The 15,907-nt window shown below is 42.5% G+C and overlaps 1 protein-coding gene across 1 annotated transcript in view; it reads right to left on the bottom strand.

The window, feature by feature from the left end:
• The window catches only part of rab26 (RAB26, member RAS oncogene family), a 113,637-nt gene that overhangs the window by 30,317 nt on the left and 67,413 nt on the right, over nt 1–15,907 (bottom strand). The gene's annotated exons all lie outside the window — the stretch shown is intronic.

The following is a 15,907-nucleotide window of genomic DNA, read 5'->3' as shown; positions in this document are numbered from 1 at the left end:
AGTCAGTTGTGAAAATCTGGGTTTGGTCTGCAGAGATAAGCTGCAGAGTGTCGAGCCAAGCGGAGTGAGATCTGCAGTGTAGGCTTAAAGCAACGCTGCAGGCAGGTGAGCAGTGGGACCACAAATCATCATACATACACATGAACACATGCAGATACCACACACCCTTACACACACTCGATAGCACACCCTGGGCATGCAAATCTGAAGCGTCTGCATCTTATATTTCCTCCTTGGTTCACTTTTACATTTGCTGAACTACTAGTCTCGCATTGCCAGACCTTCCTCCACAGCGCAGCGGTGGAGGGTGTGGCTAGTCCACACAGCAATCCGGGATGGGAGAAAAACGTGCTCTGGTTTATTGGCATTTCTTTAAGCCAATCACAATCGTCATGGGCGGTGTTAAGCTCAGAGGGAGCAACGGTGCCGCTGCAAACTAGCCTCAGGAAGGAACTTGTTGCCCTGCAGAGATCTGAGGAGCAGTTAACCATAGTCCTCAGAAATCCACGGGAGTTTACAATGCCAACACAAAGAGAGCAGAAGGACATCTACAATCTAGCCAAGTGAGGGACATCTGGCGGAATTTCCAGCGGCACCTAAACAATCCCAGAAATGAAACGTTGTCGATAGGGACTACAGAACTACAAATAGTGAAGGAACAGTTCTGCTTGCATGAATTACAGTTGGTTAACTTTCTTTAACTGAAATCTAATCCCAATCTTGATCGGAAATGTAAACCTTGCACTGAACTAATCCTCTCTAAGAAGCGAGGGCCAGCAAAGAGGAATTATTCCACAAAATATCTATTTCTTTAGGTCTGAAACTCAATAAAAGTAACTAGATAAATGTTTAAAAAACAACAACAACTTCACACACTGACACACAATTGCAATACAAACCCCATGACTTAAAGGGTAACTACCGTTTTGTTAACTACCTATGTTTTTGTGTCTAAGTGACGGATGGGAACAACAATCTTTGACTTTGGTTGAGTATTAAAGGACAATTCTGGCGCAAAATGAACCTAGGGTTTAATAACATATGTGTACCGAGTCGACCGTTCTCTGGGACATTTCATGCTAATCGAAAGCGTCTCTAGCTTTAAACAAGCTACCGCTACCTTGCGGGGCAGATGGTAAATCACTATTTTATACCACTAACGAGGCTCAAAATAGCACCACACTTCAACGGTAGCATAATGAGGGTCCCTATATGTAAACCCAAGCATTGACAACTGTTTACATGTTTACATGTTTACATGCGGGCGCCATCTTGGAAAACAGTCATGAGCAGTCGAATCACGAACGCTGTGTTTGAGCTATGTTACTGGTTACTGGTTTTTCAAGATGGCGCCTGCATGTAAACATGAATGCTACTGTCTTTATAATCCATCTTTTTAATAAACTGTCTGTACACTTACAAAGTTCTCAATGCTTCGGTACATATGCAGGGACCCTCATTATGCTACCGTTGAAGTGTGGTGCTATTTTGAGCCTTGTTAGTGGTAGAATGGTCCTTGAAGCGAGATCGCTGTAGTCGGCAACGGCGAAACAAGCTGCAATGTAAGTTAATAGGGCAATTGTGCATAGTCAATTTACATTCACAAAGGTGCTTGTTTTGCCACTGACAGGCTCAGATTAATATTTTGTCTGACAACATTATGGAAAGGATATCTAAGGTTAAGGTAAGGATAGTTAGTGAAAACGGTCGCAGTTTGTTCTTGTTTAGGCACCAAAACTACTTAAGCTTAATGTATGGTTGTGCAGAAGCTCCACGCAGAGCTTTCGCCGTAGCCTATGTACGTGGCCTGAAGTTTATACTTGTGCGTTGGTGTGTGCGTCGACCTCTGTAAGAGAATAGCACGGCCGGCATGTGTGTGTGTGTGTGCGTGGGGAATGTGTGGTAGAGAAAGTGAGAGAGGGACGGGGATTAGCTTCGGAGTGAGTACCGACTCTAGAGGCGTAGTGGAAGAAACAAAGTGTCTCCCCTGTTCTTTCTGACCACGGTGGGAAATCTGGAGCAGGAAAAGTCTCCTCGATTTCATGTTGTTTAGAGAGAAGGAGATCCAGGAAATGAGTAGGGGGAAATGCAACGCTACCAAGCCACGGCCGAGCGACGTGCATCGGCGCGACAGGTAGTTGTAGTTTTCGAGAGGTGCACGTCAGGCTACGGCGTAAGGGTCCGGTGTAGGTTTGTGTCTCCACGTACCTACGTACGTAGTCACGGCGTAGATTTTATGCAGAAGTATAAATCATGCGTTAAGTTAACTCGCCACATTCATAAAGTAAAAAGAAAAAAACTAACCACGGTCGCAGTTTGGTTATGTTGCAGGCACCAAAACTACGCACCAAAGATCGTGGTTTTGGTTAAAATCAGAAGTTACTTCGGTTCCGGTTATGAATGTGACCCTGAACGCGACGTTCGTTACGTTAACCCGGTCTCCCGGTTGAAAGTCTTGTGTTTGTTCCACCCATCCACCACCCCAACCTGCCTCTTTACGTGGAAATTATGCCGCCCTTATATTTGTCACATTACCTCCTGCTCTGCCTTCGGTCATAATGACTGCGACCACAAGAGGGCGCCGCCACTACAAACGTAAATACAGCATAAGTTAAGTAATTGCTGCTCGTACAAACAACGTCTGGGAGCGTTTTTTTTTTCTTCTTGTTTCGGGGAAGGACAGTCTCTTTTATACCCTCATACAACAAAACACATTTGCACCAGCCCCAAAAGAAAGTTGGTGCAAAGAACATCTCAACTTATAGTTAGGAAGGGATGTGCAGTTACGGGCTTGTCTTACTTTACACATGGCAGCAAAAATCCCAATCAGTTCTATACAGTGAGGAGTACTGAGTGTAGGTATCAGGAAAAAAAAAGTGGGTTTGGTAAACCCCTACATACAACAAACCACAGCAAATACTTTTTAGGGCATGTTAGTGGATTTATTCTGAGCTTAAAAGACCAAGATCAAACGCTCCAAACACGCTTGGTGTGAATAATCCCTCAGATATAAGCTTTCCTTCAAACTCAGTGATTAATAACTAAAGCTTGAAAACGTAAAAAAAAAGAAGCAAGATTCGAAATGACAGGGTGGGATGCACTTCAACTCTGAGGAGGAACAAGGAGAGGAAAGATGAAAAGGCAAAGAAGAAGAGATCTCTTCCTCCTTCAGAGCGAGGCAGAACAGACTGACACTTATTAGCCTGCTGCACGCACCTATACTGTATATATATATATATATATATATATGTGGTGCGCGTGGTCATGGAAGGCTTGTATCATGTGGACGCGCCAAGATTTTTGTCGTCGTATTACTTTACGCACTAAAGCTTTAAGGGCAACCGCGCATGCAAGAGCATGAGTGTGTGATGTGTGCATGTGTGTCGACTCTTTCCAGATCCTTCACACACTGCAACAAGCCAACTACAGATGGGGCCATTAAAGTTGCAATCAAATTCCCCGAAAGGCTGAATAACCAATTAGCATTCAACTACCACAAGACTTTTACATCTTAATGTCCTGCTCCTTGTCTTCTACATATTCATGAGAAGCACGTTGGGCCTTTCAAGCTGTTTTCCCTCCTGTCTGATAAGCTGGGAATGTTTAAAGTCAATTGAAAAATGCCCTTGTTATCATTGGAGAAGAGGGTGAACGCTACCTTGGTTTTAGAGACGTGCAGCGTCGACAGAAGGGAGAAAAGCATGGAAAATAAACCGAGGGAGAAGAAGAAAGTGTCAGGGCTGGCGGGATATCGCTGGGTAGATGGAGAAAATAAACAAATATGCTCATGAGTTTGTGTGAGTAGAAAAGAGAGACAGATTGAGAAGCTGAAAGCGGAGGGAGTCAGAAGGACAAACATGATATGATTTTGCTGAAAAAAATAAAACAGGCAGAGAGCTGGAGAGTGTTTTCGCATCGTTGGTTTTCTTCTGGGAAAGGACCTCGGTGAGCAAAGCATCGCCGCTCTCTCTCTGCCAATCAACTGTGGGGCTTTTTTGTTCACCCCAAATCTTTTTGGTGTTCCTGCAGCTTAATTAGGAAAACTGGCACAAAGATTCATCAATGTCTATGTTGGTATGAGGCTGTGCTGGGAAATGATTGTTTGTTTTTCTTTTGATGGGAAGCCAGCCTCCCATTTTGTTTTTGTTTTAGTACGTCTAATTTACTGTGATTCATATGAACTTACAGACGATCCATGTGTCTGAAATTGATTTCTAACATAACATTCATTTATTGGTTGAAGGCCGGTTGGGATTTTTTTCAAGTCCATTGCTTGAGAACTAGGAATACTAATCTGTTGGTATATATACGTCTAAAGTGGTTTTAGTGGCTGCGATTGGTCCTGATGTCCAGCCTGACAAGCCAGAGCCACATCAAGATGTTGGGTCTGGGAACTCACCATTGGCAGGGCTCAATCCGAGGGGCGGGATAAACGGTTGTCTTTCAAATTCCCTCTGCACGCAACAGGACAGCGCTACAACCAACCAGAGCAACGAAGAAGGTAGCGGAGCTAGTTGATAGATTCAACTTTTGCCGTATCCGGTCGGCAAAACTCCGAACACAGCTTCCTTTTTTAAGAATGATTTCAGTGCCGTTCTTTGTTCTTTTCTCAAAGAAAAGCTTAACTCCAAGACTGCTGTTCCCAGCAGCAGCCATAAGCCCGCCCACCGACTCTATACACGATGTGATTGGCCTGACTAGAGTTCGGTTTTTCCAGCTCGCAAGCCAACGGAGAGTTGCTAGACGACCATTTTTACATACATTTGCTGCCACTAGGGTGTGTCTAGATTTCTAGGCTAATATCGGCCATCAATTGATGCAAAATGAATGTGGTAAAATGTGGCAAAAGGAATTCTAAAGTTCAGCAGAAGTTAGGCTTCATCACTCTCACCTGGAGAGATTAAGTGGCTTATCTTATGTTTTTAGTACAGAATGCCCTCTTCTCGCTCGTAGGTTTGTTGCCGGATCTTATTTAAGGTGTGGTCAGACCGCTAGCTTTATCTGTGCAAATCTTACCGCTGGAGTATTTGTTTTGCAGAGATGGTCAGCCCAGCTAACAGTACAGACTGCTTTGACTAGCTAAGAACATGCTACCAATGGTGAACGTAGCGTGTGTTGGCAATAAAGCTTTTCTGATGTGTGTGTGATTCAAATTAACCACAGCTTCAAATGTTGCTCTGATTTTAATCCAGGCACTTGCTTTTCATCCCATCTTCAGGAATATTATCTTATTTCAGGTTTTATTATTTCTTTAAGGTCAAAATTCTGCACAAAATAATAAATGGGATTTTAAAAATCCCATTTATAGAGACATCATCCTTCATCAATATTGTATTAGCATCTTTACTAAAGAGAGCTCTGCCCTTTTCTGCCTTATCTTTGATGTTAATCTGTTCTACTTGGAAAACATAAAGAGGGGCTTGGGGTATATTTTCAAGACCTAAATTGTAAGAACTGCATTTGGTTAATTCAACAGATTACATAAAAAGGAAAAAGAAAATGTCCACTGATATTTTCCGAAACTCTGCTTGCTACAGTCCGCTCCATTGCTGCAACCATAAAGCTGGCCATGTGCCAGCTGACACCGGGTGTACATCAAATTGATTTTTACTTTACTTGTTGTGGGAATCTTTTGAACAACAAAGCCTCGCTGCTGTGAGAAGGCTTTCACTGATGTAACGATGTAATGATTTTTCTCTGTGGCCTCTGCTCCCAAGCATGCTGCTGGTCAATACCGATAAAATCTGTGTGTGTGTGTGTGTGTGTGTGTGTGTGTGTGTGTGTGTGTGTGTGCCACGGTGTGTATTCATTTGTGTGTTTGGCATGTGAGTGAGTGCAAATCTGCAACTGAGGAGTTTCTTTAGACAATATGATGTATAGTAGAGTTTAGATTCTCTGCCCGAGCCCGAACCGGGCCCGACCCACATTTTACGCCGCTATGATCGGGCCGGGCCGGGCCGGGCCCTTAAACAAGCATTTGCATTTTTTTAATCATTACTTTATTAGCCTTATTCGGTGGGGAGCAAGCTATGCCTCTCCAGCTTCTTCCGTAGCTCTGGGTGTATGTCCTGCACTGACTTGAGTGTGAGGTAAACTGTGCTACACTGTGCGTCTCCCCCCCTCTGCAGCACTGTTATCGGCCAATTAAGTGATCGAGACCAGAAAGTCTCCTATATGGTTCCAGGGCTTTGATTATGTTGCGGCCACACTCTGTTACCCACACTATTCGGCTGAGGGAGCAGCTAGGGTCGAGGTTTACGTTTCCTCATTCGGATCCAATTGCAATCCATTCCATTCTAAATAAACAAACAGCGCAGTTTACGTGCTTCGTCCTTGTTGCATTACCGGTATCCATTAAGATAATTCTAAACAGATTTCTGTGGTTCAAACAACTCAGAATTGTAGTTGAGAACGTCAGTTATAACGGCCCACGTATTAAAACATTGTCGGGTTTAAATCGGGCTCATAATTACAGTTAATGTAAGTGTCGGGCCGGGCCGGGCTCAGACACAACGTTCACGGGCTCGGGTAGGGTCGGGCTTGATTTTTTGGGCCCGATCTAAGCTCTAATGTATAGTGCCAAAGTATATATAAAGGCATGGCTCCTGAGACACACATATATATATGAATTGAAACAAAACTACATGGTTAGTAGGGGTGGCACGGTTCACAAAACCCACGGTTCGGTTCGTATCACGGTTTTAGGGTCACGGTTTTCGGTTCTGTACGGTTCTTGTTATTTTTTCTTTTAATCTTTAACACTCCAGAAATATACTTCAGCATATGATATATAGCTTAATTATCCACAATGTAGGATACAGTATTAAATAATTATATAGTTAGATCATGTAATCATGCACAAACTGAATTTGACTTGACATTAAGCACATTATTGGGACCATCTCTGAGGAAAGCTAGCTGAGATGTTGATACAGCGAGAGGGAAGACATTGATGATTTCAACATGCTTTTCATTTATTTGGCAAAAAAAGGAGAATGTGTATTGCCATCTACAGGAACGTATGTGTCTTTTTAGCACACAAAGATTGAAATATTACAAAATATCAATTGAAGTAACTTGCATTTATCAAACTGCCAACTTCAGTGTAGCTCTTACAAAAATGTATCCTTTAAAAGAAAAAAGAGAGGAACTCTTAAAGCTCCTTCTTTTGAATAAGTTTACATTGTTAGTTCATTTCCTATCCTGGCCTGGGCTGGGACACACACTCATACGGTTTGATAAAGTACTTATTGGACTTATCATTGCACTTACAATAACGAGCGTAGCTGTCAGGTCCTCCTGTATACGTCTCATCTCCGTTTTTTCCTGCATCCACCGTGTGTGTCTGTGTGTGCGTTTGTGTGTGTGCGGGGAGAACTGAGGAGCCCCGCCCGCTGCAGAGACCCGACAGGATCCAAACTGCAGTCGCTTCAGCGAATTTAGAGTGAAAAAAACGTTACAGTACATTGATGTTAAAATGTTTACAGGTTGGCAGGACGGTCTGAAATGTTTTGCACGGTCTTTAGCTGTACGTTTTGTTGGTAACTTGTCCACACCTCTTTTTTTGCGCGAAAGGGAAACACACTGTCTGAGGTCACATACGGGCACCTGACGGGCACGAAGCTACATTGTTCATGCGTCGAACCGTGCGGCGCACACACACGCTCCGAACCGAGACAAGTGGGCCGAGCGATTCGGATGTTTTTTCATGAACCGTACCACCCCTAATGGTTAGGCTTAGCAAAAGATCGTGGTTTGGGTTAAAATAAGTAGCCTACGTTTGTTACATACATGTGCTTTTAAAAAGGCAGAGCAAGAGCTGTGTTTAATCGCTCTCTGTGTCGAAGCAGCCTTTACAGTAATCTCATAGGATTCAATTCCAACCTAATAAAATTGTCATTCTGACCACGTAGAAGTGACTCGGGGCTTATTCCTACATAAGACCTATAAATTTAAATGCCAGCCCATTTACGTAACATGCCTGAAAGGGGTTTGAAGCCAAATGCGAGATGATTGATTGATTATTCATTATTTTTGTTCCCTCCGTACTTTTACTATGATTGTCTGCATTCATCAGAATAACTGCAAATGCACTGCTCTTAAAAAAATAAAATGTTAAGCGGACTCCTGAAACAGAAAGGCAGCAGAAGATATAGATGGAGTTAAATAGAGGCGGAGAAGGGGCAGATATAAAGCAGTGCTGGCTGTGGTCATGGTTACAGATGGTATGGAGAGTGAAGAGAGAAGAGAAAGAGAAAGAAGAGAGAATGAGAGAGAGTGAGTGATGGAAAGCACTGGGCAGTGTCTCCATCTCTTTATCATCTGGATGCTCTCCAGCCTTCACCCCGAGGCCCTGCTGCTAATGGATTCACACTCTGGGAGACATCGGTGTGTGCACATACAGTACAGTGTGCTGCAGTAGACTTGAATGTGCATGTATATGGTGAGAACTGTGTGTGCCACATGTATACACACTCATCTTGGCTAAAGCTCAAATGTCTAATATGCACCCTTTTTCATACAACTACTATCTGTTTCGCTTTACTCGTGACGTTGTAGAGCGCCCTCTGGTGGACAAACTATGCAACGCCAACACTCATAACACGATTGAAGGGTGTTTCGTCCGTTTTTATTTTACTTTTTTAAATATTCATTTATCGGCCATTATAAATGCCAATACCGATAGTTTGGAAAATGCCAATTATCGGCCCGCCGATATATTGGTCGGGCTCTACTAGACAGATTTAAATTCGTAGACATTTCAGGTTAAGACAGTATGAGGACAGATGAAAAAAAAATGACTTGGCAGAAAAACTTGGATAAGCATGAGACATCAGTTTGTCCTCTGGCCGGCAGAGAGGGATCATCACAGATAATATGCATGCTGGTTTTCATGGTTCTGTTTGTTTCTGATTGGTGCACTTTTAGATGTTACAATCACCCCTTGTTACAATTACCCCCGGTCTTCCCTACATGTAAAATCATTATCTAAAGCACTTAACCAGTTACTGTAGCTGTGCAACACAAGTAGTGGAGTAAAGATTATATTTCACTTGAGGCGTATGAGGTAGCATAAATAAAAAATGTAATTATTTACATGACTTACATATATTTGTATGTATTTCTGGGATCTTGGAATGTTCTTCTTGGCTGCATATACTGAAGTGACAAAAATTATACAAAATATGCATGCAGGTGGGTAGAGGACGGCACATCATGCAGTGAATCTTGACACACAGCTTCGGTGCACTGCTGGATTTCCAGTGACACTGTGCTTCTCCTGCCACTGCGACACATGACCAGCCACCAAATATATCAAACAGGTGAAAGGTGAGACGAAGGAAATCGTTGCTGCACCTCAGGAAAAAGCTCCACCTTATATGCTACCCATATAAAATAAGCGTGTGTGTATGCACATATTTGTAGGCCTGCATTAGTTTGGATCAATGGAAGTACATTTCCAGGATAAAGCCTGACATCCAGCTAATTTAAATAGCTCACGTTACTGTATTGTGTGAACAGTTAACAAGTTCCTTTCCAAGACTATTTTGCAAAAACCACAGTTGCTGCGTCCGGAGCTTAGCACCGCCCAAGTCGATTGTGATTGGTTTAAAGAAATGCAAAAAAACCACAATCCTAGAATGTACTGTATGTGTGGTGTAGTCAGACCTTACTCCACAGCACTGTGGAGATAGGCAATGCGAGACTAGACCGGCACAAGCTTGCTTCAGTTATAATTAGAATTGCTCAACATTAACAAGCCCAAAATGCTCTTCCATGTGCATGTGTTTGTGTCTCGCAGGTTGTAGGTCAGCACTGTGGCTGAACACATGGGCCTTCTCACCTTTCTGAAGGAATTAGAGCCCCTTCACCACGCACCTAGAAAAACACACACACATGCACACACACACACACCTAGAAAAACACACACACACGTGGACCTAGAAAAACACACACACACACACACACACACGCACCTAGAAACATACATGCACCTAGAAACACACAAGCACCTACAAAAACACACACACACACGCAACTAGAAAAACACACGCACACACACACCTAGAAAAAAAAACACACACACACGCACACACTTAGAAACACACACACACACACACGCACCAAGAAAAAACACACACACACGCACCTAGAAAAAACACACGCACCTAGAAACACACTTACACACGACTAGAAACACACACACAAACACACACCTAGAAACACAGACACACACACGCCTAGAAACACACAAACACGCACACAAACACGCACACACACACACACACACACACACACACACACGCACCTAGAAACACACACATACAAACCTTGACACTACTAAACTACTAAACAGGACAAGATGGCGTGTAAAACACAAACAAACATTCAAGGTTTTTTTCTGAGACGCCTGGCGTTACAACTCGGTAAGTTACAGCTTACTATTACAACGCACACACACACACACACACACACACACACACACACACACACACACACACACACAGTCCACTAGCCTCCCACTGAGTTTGCATCTATCTTTGGAGCATTTAAGCTAGCCTATTTTTTATGCTAATACTGTCGTCTGTAACTAATACCAATAGGCTAACATCCTCATATATAGAGAAATATACAAAGTGTACAGTAACTTGGGCAGGGTGGATGCTTTATACATGTAGAGGATATGATTAATACCACATATAATGAAGAAAAATGACAAAAGGGACATTGGAGGACAAAAATCATGTCAGTATAAGGAAGATTTATTTCCAGAGCCCAGATTCTAAGATTTAAAAAGTGAAGTAATACAAATGCAGCATAGAGACTACAGAGTGTGCTAACGCTTCATGAATTCAAATTAAGCTAAAAATCGATCAGCAAACCATGTGTGTGCTGCAGGTACATGCTCCATCTATACATCCCCTCACATGGTTCAATCCCCAGTTTTTGGTTTTAACAGGCTTTCCGATTTCACATGATCTGCACTCCTTCCTGTTCCCGTGTTCTCGGATTGATCCAAGAATACCTGGCAGTGTGATTTGAGATGCTCCTGTGGTTCTCAGGAATACCAACATGCACTAGGGCTGTTGGAACGAATGCCGAAATTCGAATATAATTCGAATAATAAAAAAATCAATACTATTCAAATGCTGAAATTACTATTCAAATGTGACTTTTTTTATAAATATGTTGGCTAACGTTAGCTAATCTCCCTCTTCTCGGCTTGGCCTACCCGCATGTGTCACTCATGTCACATCTTATGAGCAATAACTTAGCGGGAGTGAGAAACACAAGGCATTGTGAGGTCTAAGATAACGTTACGTACCGAGTAACGTTAGTACTTCTTACAGAGCTAACGTTACGTACCGAGTAACGTTAGTACAGGGAGAGTGACAGGCTGTGGCTGGAAAGGACGGGAAATAGTTTTAACATAACTTTAAAATCGACACCCACCGAGCCAAAGTGCTTATGTTAACATTAGTTAGCTCGTTCTTGTTTTCTAACTGCGTCGCAAGGTATAGTAACGTTAGCATAGCTGGGAGCTTCATGGAGAAAGCTTAAGTTTATGTTAGCTGCCCTACAGCTGTCAGAGTTAGCTTCGACTTCATATATTAACGTTACCTTCTATCAGCTGTATTCTCAGTAACGAGACAATCTGCAAGTAACAGGTTGCTTATAAGTCACTAAAATAGTAGTGACAGCACCGTTTGGCATAGTTATTAATGCAATTAGCATTGTTTGTTACTTACCTAGTTTATGACAAATCGTTTCAGCTGTGCTTTCTAACATGATGTCATTGTGCTAACAGAGCACTGTTAGCCTTAACAGCAGAGCCGCTTCAATGAATTTGTTGATAATGTTTCATTATAGAGTTCTTATTCTCTGTTGATTTGTGTTTGTCGCTGTGTGCGTGGTGGAAAATGAATGTAAACAAAGTTGCGTGCAGGTCCCCTCAAGGCCAGGCTGATGTTGGAAGTCCCTCTAGTGGACGGAACGTGTAACAACAACCACATGCTTGTAATGGCATTGACAATGAATAAGCCTGAGTAGTGTAGTACATAATATTTAACAGGCTGCAATTGAGCATTAAATATTTCATTATTCGAATATAAAAAATCAAAAAAATCAAATGGAATTCGAATGGTATTATAGCAGAAGATGGACAGCTCTAACATGCACAGACCCATGACCTGTTTGTGCCATTTGTGCTTGAGGGACAAAGTATGTCACCTTAGAGTCAGTCCTTACAGCAAAGCAGCAAGCTCATACTGTAACACTGGATAAGAAGGTGGACTATACAGTACAGTGCACACAGGCCAAGGACCCGTTTCTGAAACGTTAAAGATGAGGTAGGACATTTTTGGTGTTCCATCCAATACAGTGACAGACTTAAACCATAGTACATAATTGTCATATCAATAACTGCAACTATTATACTGCTATTATTGTATTTACATTTTAACATTAGTGGCAAAGCGGGCAGCATTTAAACCACTCACCTAATAGAGCTCAACAGTGACCGCCTACTTTTTTAACAGCTCTGGTTCCGGAAGTGGTTTTCCCCTTTCAATATCTCCATTGGCGTTTCACTAAATGCTTATATAAAGAGTTTTAAGCCTGGAACCAAGCCCACAGCCAAGAGATGAATCGTGACCACAAAAGAAAAAGGCAAAAAAAAGGCAAAGGTACAAGACCGTGTACAGAAACAATCATAGACTTCAATCAATGGTAGAAGCTCGCTCTAGCCATTCACGGATTCAGTAAAAAATTCCATGGTAACAGCGAGTTCCACCGAACAGAAAAGTGGCTGTTAAGCCTAGGATTGTGGGTAGTGTAGTATTTATCCATAAGATCACGAATAAAAAAATTTTTTTTTCTCAAGGTTGATATCACAGACTTCTGGCATGAACCTTTGTTTCACAACCTCGGAGCTCGTGGTCAGTCTACCTTGGATGGTTAAGACATTATGGCTGATAATTGGAGAAAATAAAGGTTTGTTTTTTTTTACTTTCAGAACCAGGCTGTTGAGCTCTATTAGTTTCTCATGTGGGAGGCTAAATGTCTTGGTTAGGATTGTGGCTAAATATTAAGAGACGTATGGGGTTTGCTTCCACAGTGCTGTGTTCTGTGAAATGAGGCTGAAAGAGTACACACTGCGCCGCTTTGTGTTGAAAAATGAACATTCTGAAGATTCAACCTTTTTACCCATTCATAGAATTCGATGAAAGATTAGACTTGGTAGAACATATTTTAAAAGGTTGGTGGTATTAGCATGTTCTGGATTTTGGTCATTTATAGTTGTCTTGTCTTGTTCCGGTAACCCCTGTAATTATAAGCAAGGGTTAAAGTGGGCCGGAACTATCCAGAACAGTGTTCAGGCATTTTTGGTTAAAGGTAGGTAGGTAGGTAGGTAGGATTGCGAAGATCCAGGACTTAGCCAAAAAATGTCTCAGTCCCTACCCCGCTTTCTGCTGAAGCCCAAAATGGTCTCCTAAGCCCCTCCCCCCACAAGGTAGAATGAATGTGTGTGCATGAGCAGTGATTGACACGCAGTTAGACACCCCCCCCTGGCCCTGATTGGTGCATCTGAACAGGGAGCTGTGGATTTTTGCAAATCTCACTACAGGCTGTAGGTGGAGCCAGAGGAGCCAGATTTATTTTTGAATGACCTACTTCATGTAGTTCTACTGGAACATAGAGTCAGTTTCAGCAAATATGACAGAAAGTTAGTTTTATAAGGCTAACCTACTGCATATTTAAGAAGTAAATGAATCTAAATCGGCAGTTTCATACATCACCTGTTTGTTTAATATAACGCCAAATATCCATTCCAGTGTTTCCCCGATCCATTCTCAGTCGTGAGTCCATGCACAAGACAAGTGTTCGTGGTTAGTTGACATGTTTGTAATAAAAGCAGGACAGCTGCATACTACTGGTAAAGTTAGTTCAACAGGTGAAGCCCACGTTGTCAGTAGCCTGCAGGTTACAAACAGGCTCGGTAGTGTGCGACACGGTAACATGCTACAGATCCGTGTGTTTTTAGCTGAGCTAGCCTAAGAATATTCGGTGTAAATAGAACAGTGACGATGTTCTGCCCTCATTGTTCTTCGTGAAGTTAGCTGGAAGTGAATGTAGCCCCGGTGTGTTTATCTGGAGTGACTGTGCCGGACGCCGTTTAATAAATTATTACCGGTTATACAGTAACTTAAGAGTCAGTTTGGCCTTGTGTACTCTGATTATTTTGACATGCAGTTACCACACCAGTCATCATTGTGGTTTAATGAAAACAGGTGTTCTTCACCACGGGAAGAAGGAAATAACGAGAGTAACAGGGGAACTAGCTGTGCTGTGTAATGGATAGAGACTTTATTAAAGTAGTAAGAAACTTTACAGTGTCAAATTTGAGAATGGAATTTGGTGTGGTGTTAGCACCCCCATTATTATAAGTGAAATTACCAATAATGATGAAACGTTTAGGTGACCGGAGCCGACCTGATGAGGGTAAGATAGCTGAAATGTTTGGTTGTGCCACGTTTTAATTTTGAATCAACTTGCATTGAAGTTCATACTCTGCCTGTCTGTCCTCTGTTATCCATCCCCATTAGAATGAAGGCTATAAATACCTGCTAGAGTGATATAATGCAAACTATTGAAAGCATAATGATGGTAACCAGCTGTTTGTAGAGAAGCTCAGCTGTGTCTGTGTCCCTCTCTAGGGAATGTTCTCCATCCTCCGTTAATAAAGGCATGTGCGCAGCTACACACAAACACATGAGCGCACATGCACATTAAGGTCACACAGGCACCCCACACAGGCATACCCACAAACACGCACGCACACAGCCACAACCACAGCCACAGCCAGCCAGCCACACCCACCCACCCACCCACCCACCCACACACACACACACACACACACACACACACACACACACACACACACACACACACACACACACACACACACAATCTCCAGCTGTGAATGCATAAATGCTAACAGATGGCTTAGGAGCCATTCCTATCCTTGATGTGTGAGACAAACACTTTTCTAATGGCCATATTCTGCTTTTAACTCCACTCTGCGTTAATCAAAGGAGAGGGCTGCACCTACAAGGGTAGTGGCACCAAATGGCTGGAAAATCACAGTGGGAGCTGAGACAGTCTGTGACTACAAAGAGATGGCTCCATTTGGCGGGAAAAAAAGTGAGCTCTGATTGAATCATTTGTTGCCCCTGTGGTCTTCCTCACTTACTGTCCTCATCGTTCGTCATCCCATCCTGCTGTGAGTATGAGCATATGGGCACCTCTACACATTACTTTGAGAACTTTTGTATTTAAACACACATTCTGTGGAAAAGAGATTTTTTAGTGAGCACTACCCTAACTTGTGCAGCATGAAGGGGAAACATTCAACAATATACGACTGACTGGATGTTACACTACTCTGTGCCATAATTTAAGTATTCCTACAAAATCCCAATGTAGGTGTCCAAAGGTTTGTGCTAACCCAGCCTTTGTGTTAAACAACTGCAACATACAGCTACAGAACTGTCAAACAGGCAGCAGCATTAACATGCACCTTCATGTCCATGTTAGAGGATGTGTGAGTATGTTTTATTCCATCAAGTGGCATTGAATTTGTACCTCCAGAGGGATCAACAGTGATTTCAAGCATCAATGAATCATTACACTCTTCTATTCAGGCAACCAGCCAATGTATTGCTGGTATGAAGAGTTCAATTCAACTCCTGAATCTTGTTTATATACAAAATAGACATTCCATTAAATGTTCCGCCCTATATCTGGGTAGTACAGACGTCCCTCTGCCCAGCAACGTCTTCCAGCTCTTCCCAGGGGATTCCGAGGTGTTCCTAAACCAAATGAGATATACAGTATAATCCCTCCA

Source organism: Sander vitreus, chromosome 21 (genome assembly GCF_031162955.1).
Source record: "Sander vitreus isolate 19-12246 chromosome 21, sanVit1, whole genome shotgun sequence".
Classification (NCBI taxonomy): Eukaryota; Metazoa; Chordata; class Actinopteri; order Perciformes; family Percidae; genus Sander; species Sander vitreus.
This window is presented reverse-complemented; position numbering and strand designations above follow the sequence as displayed.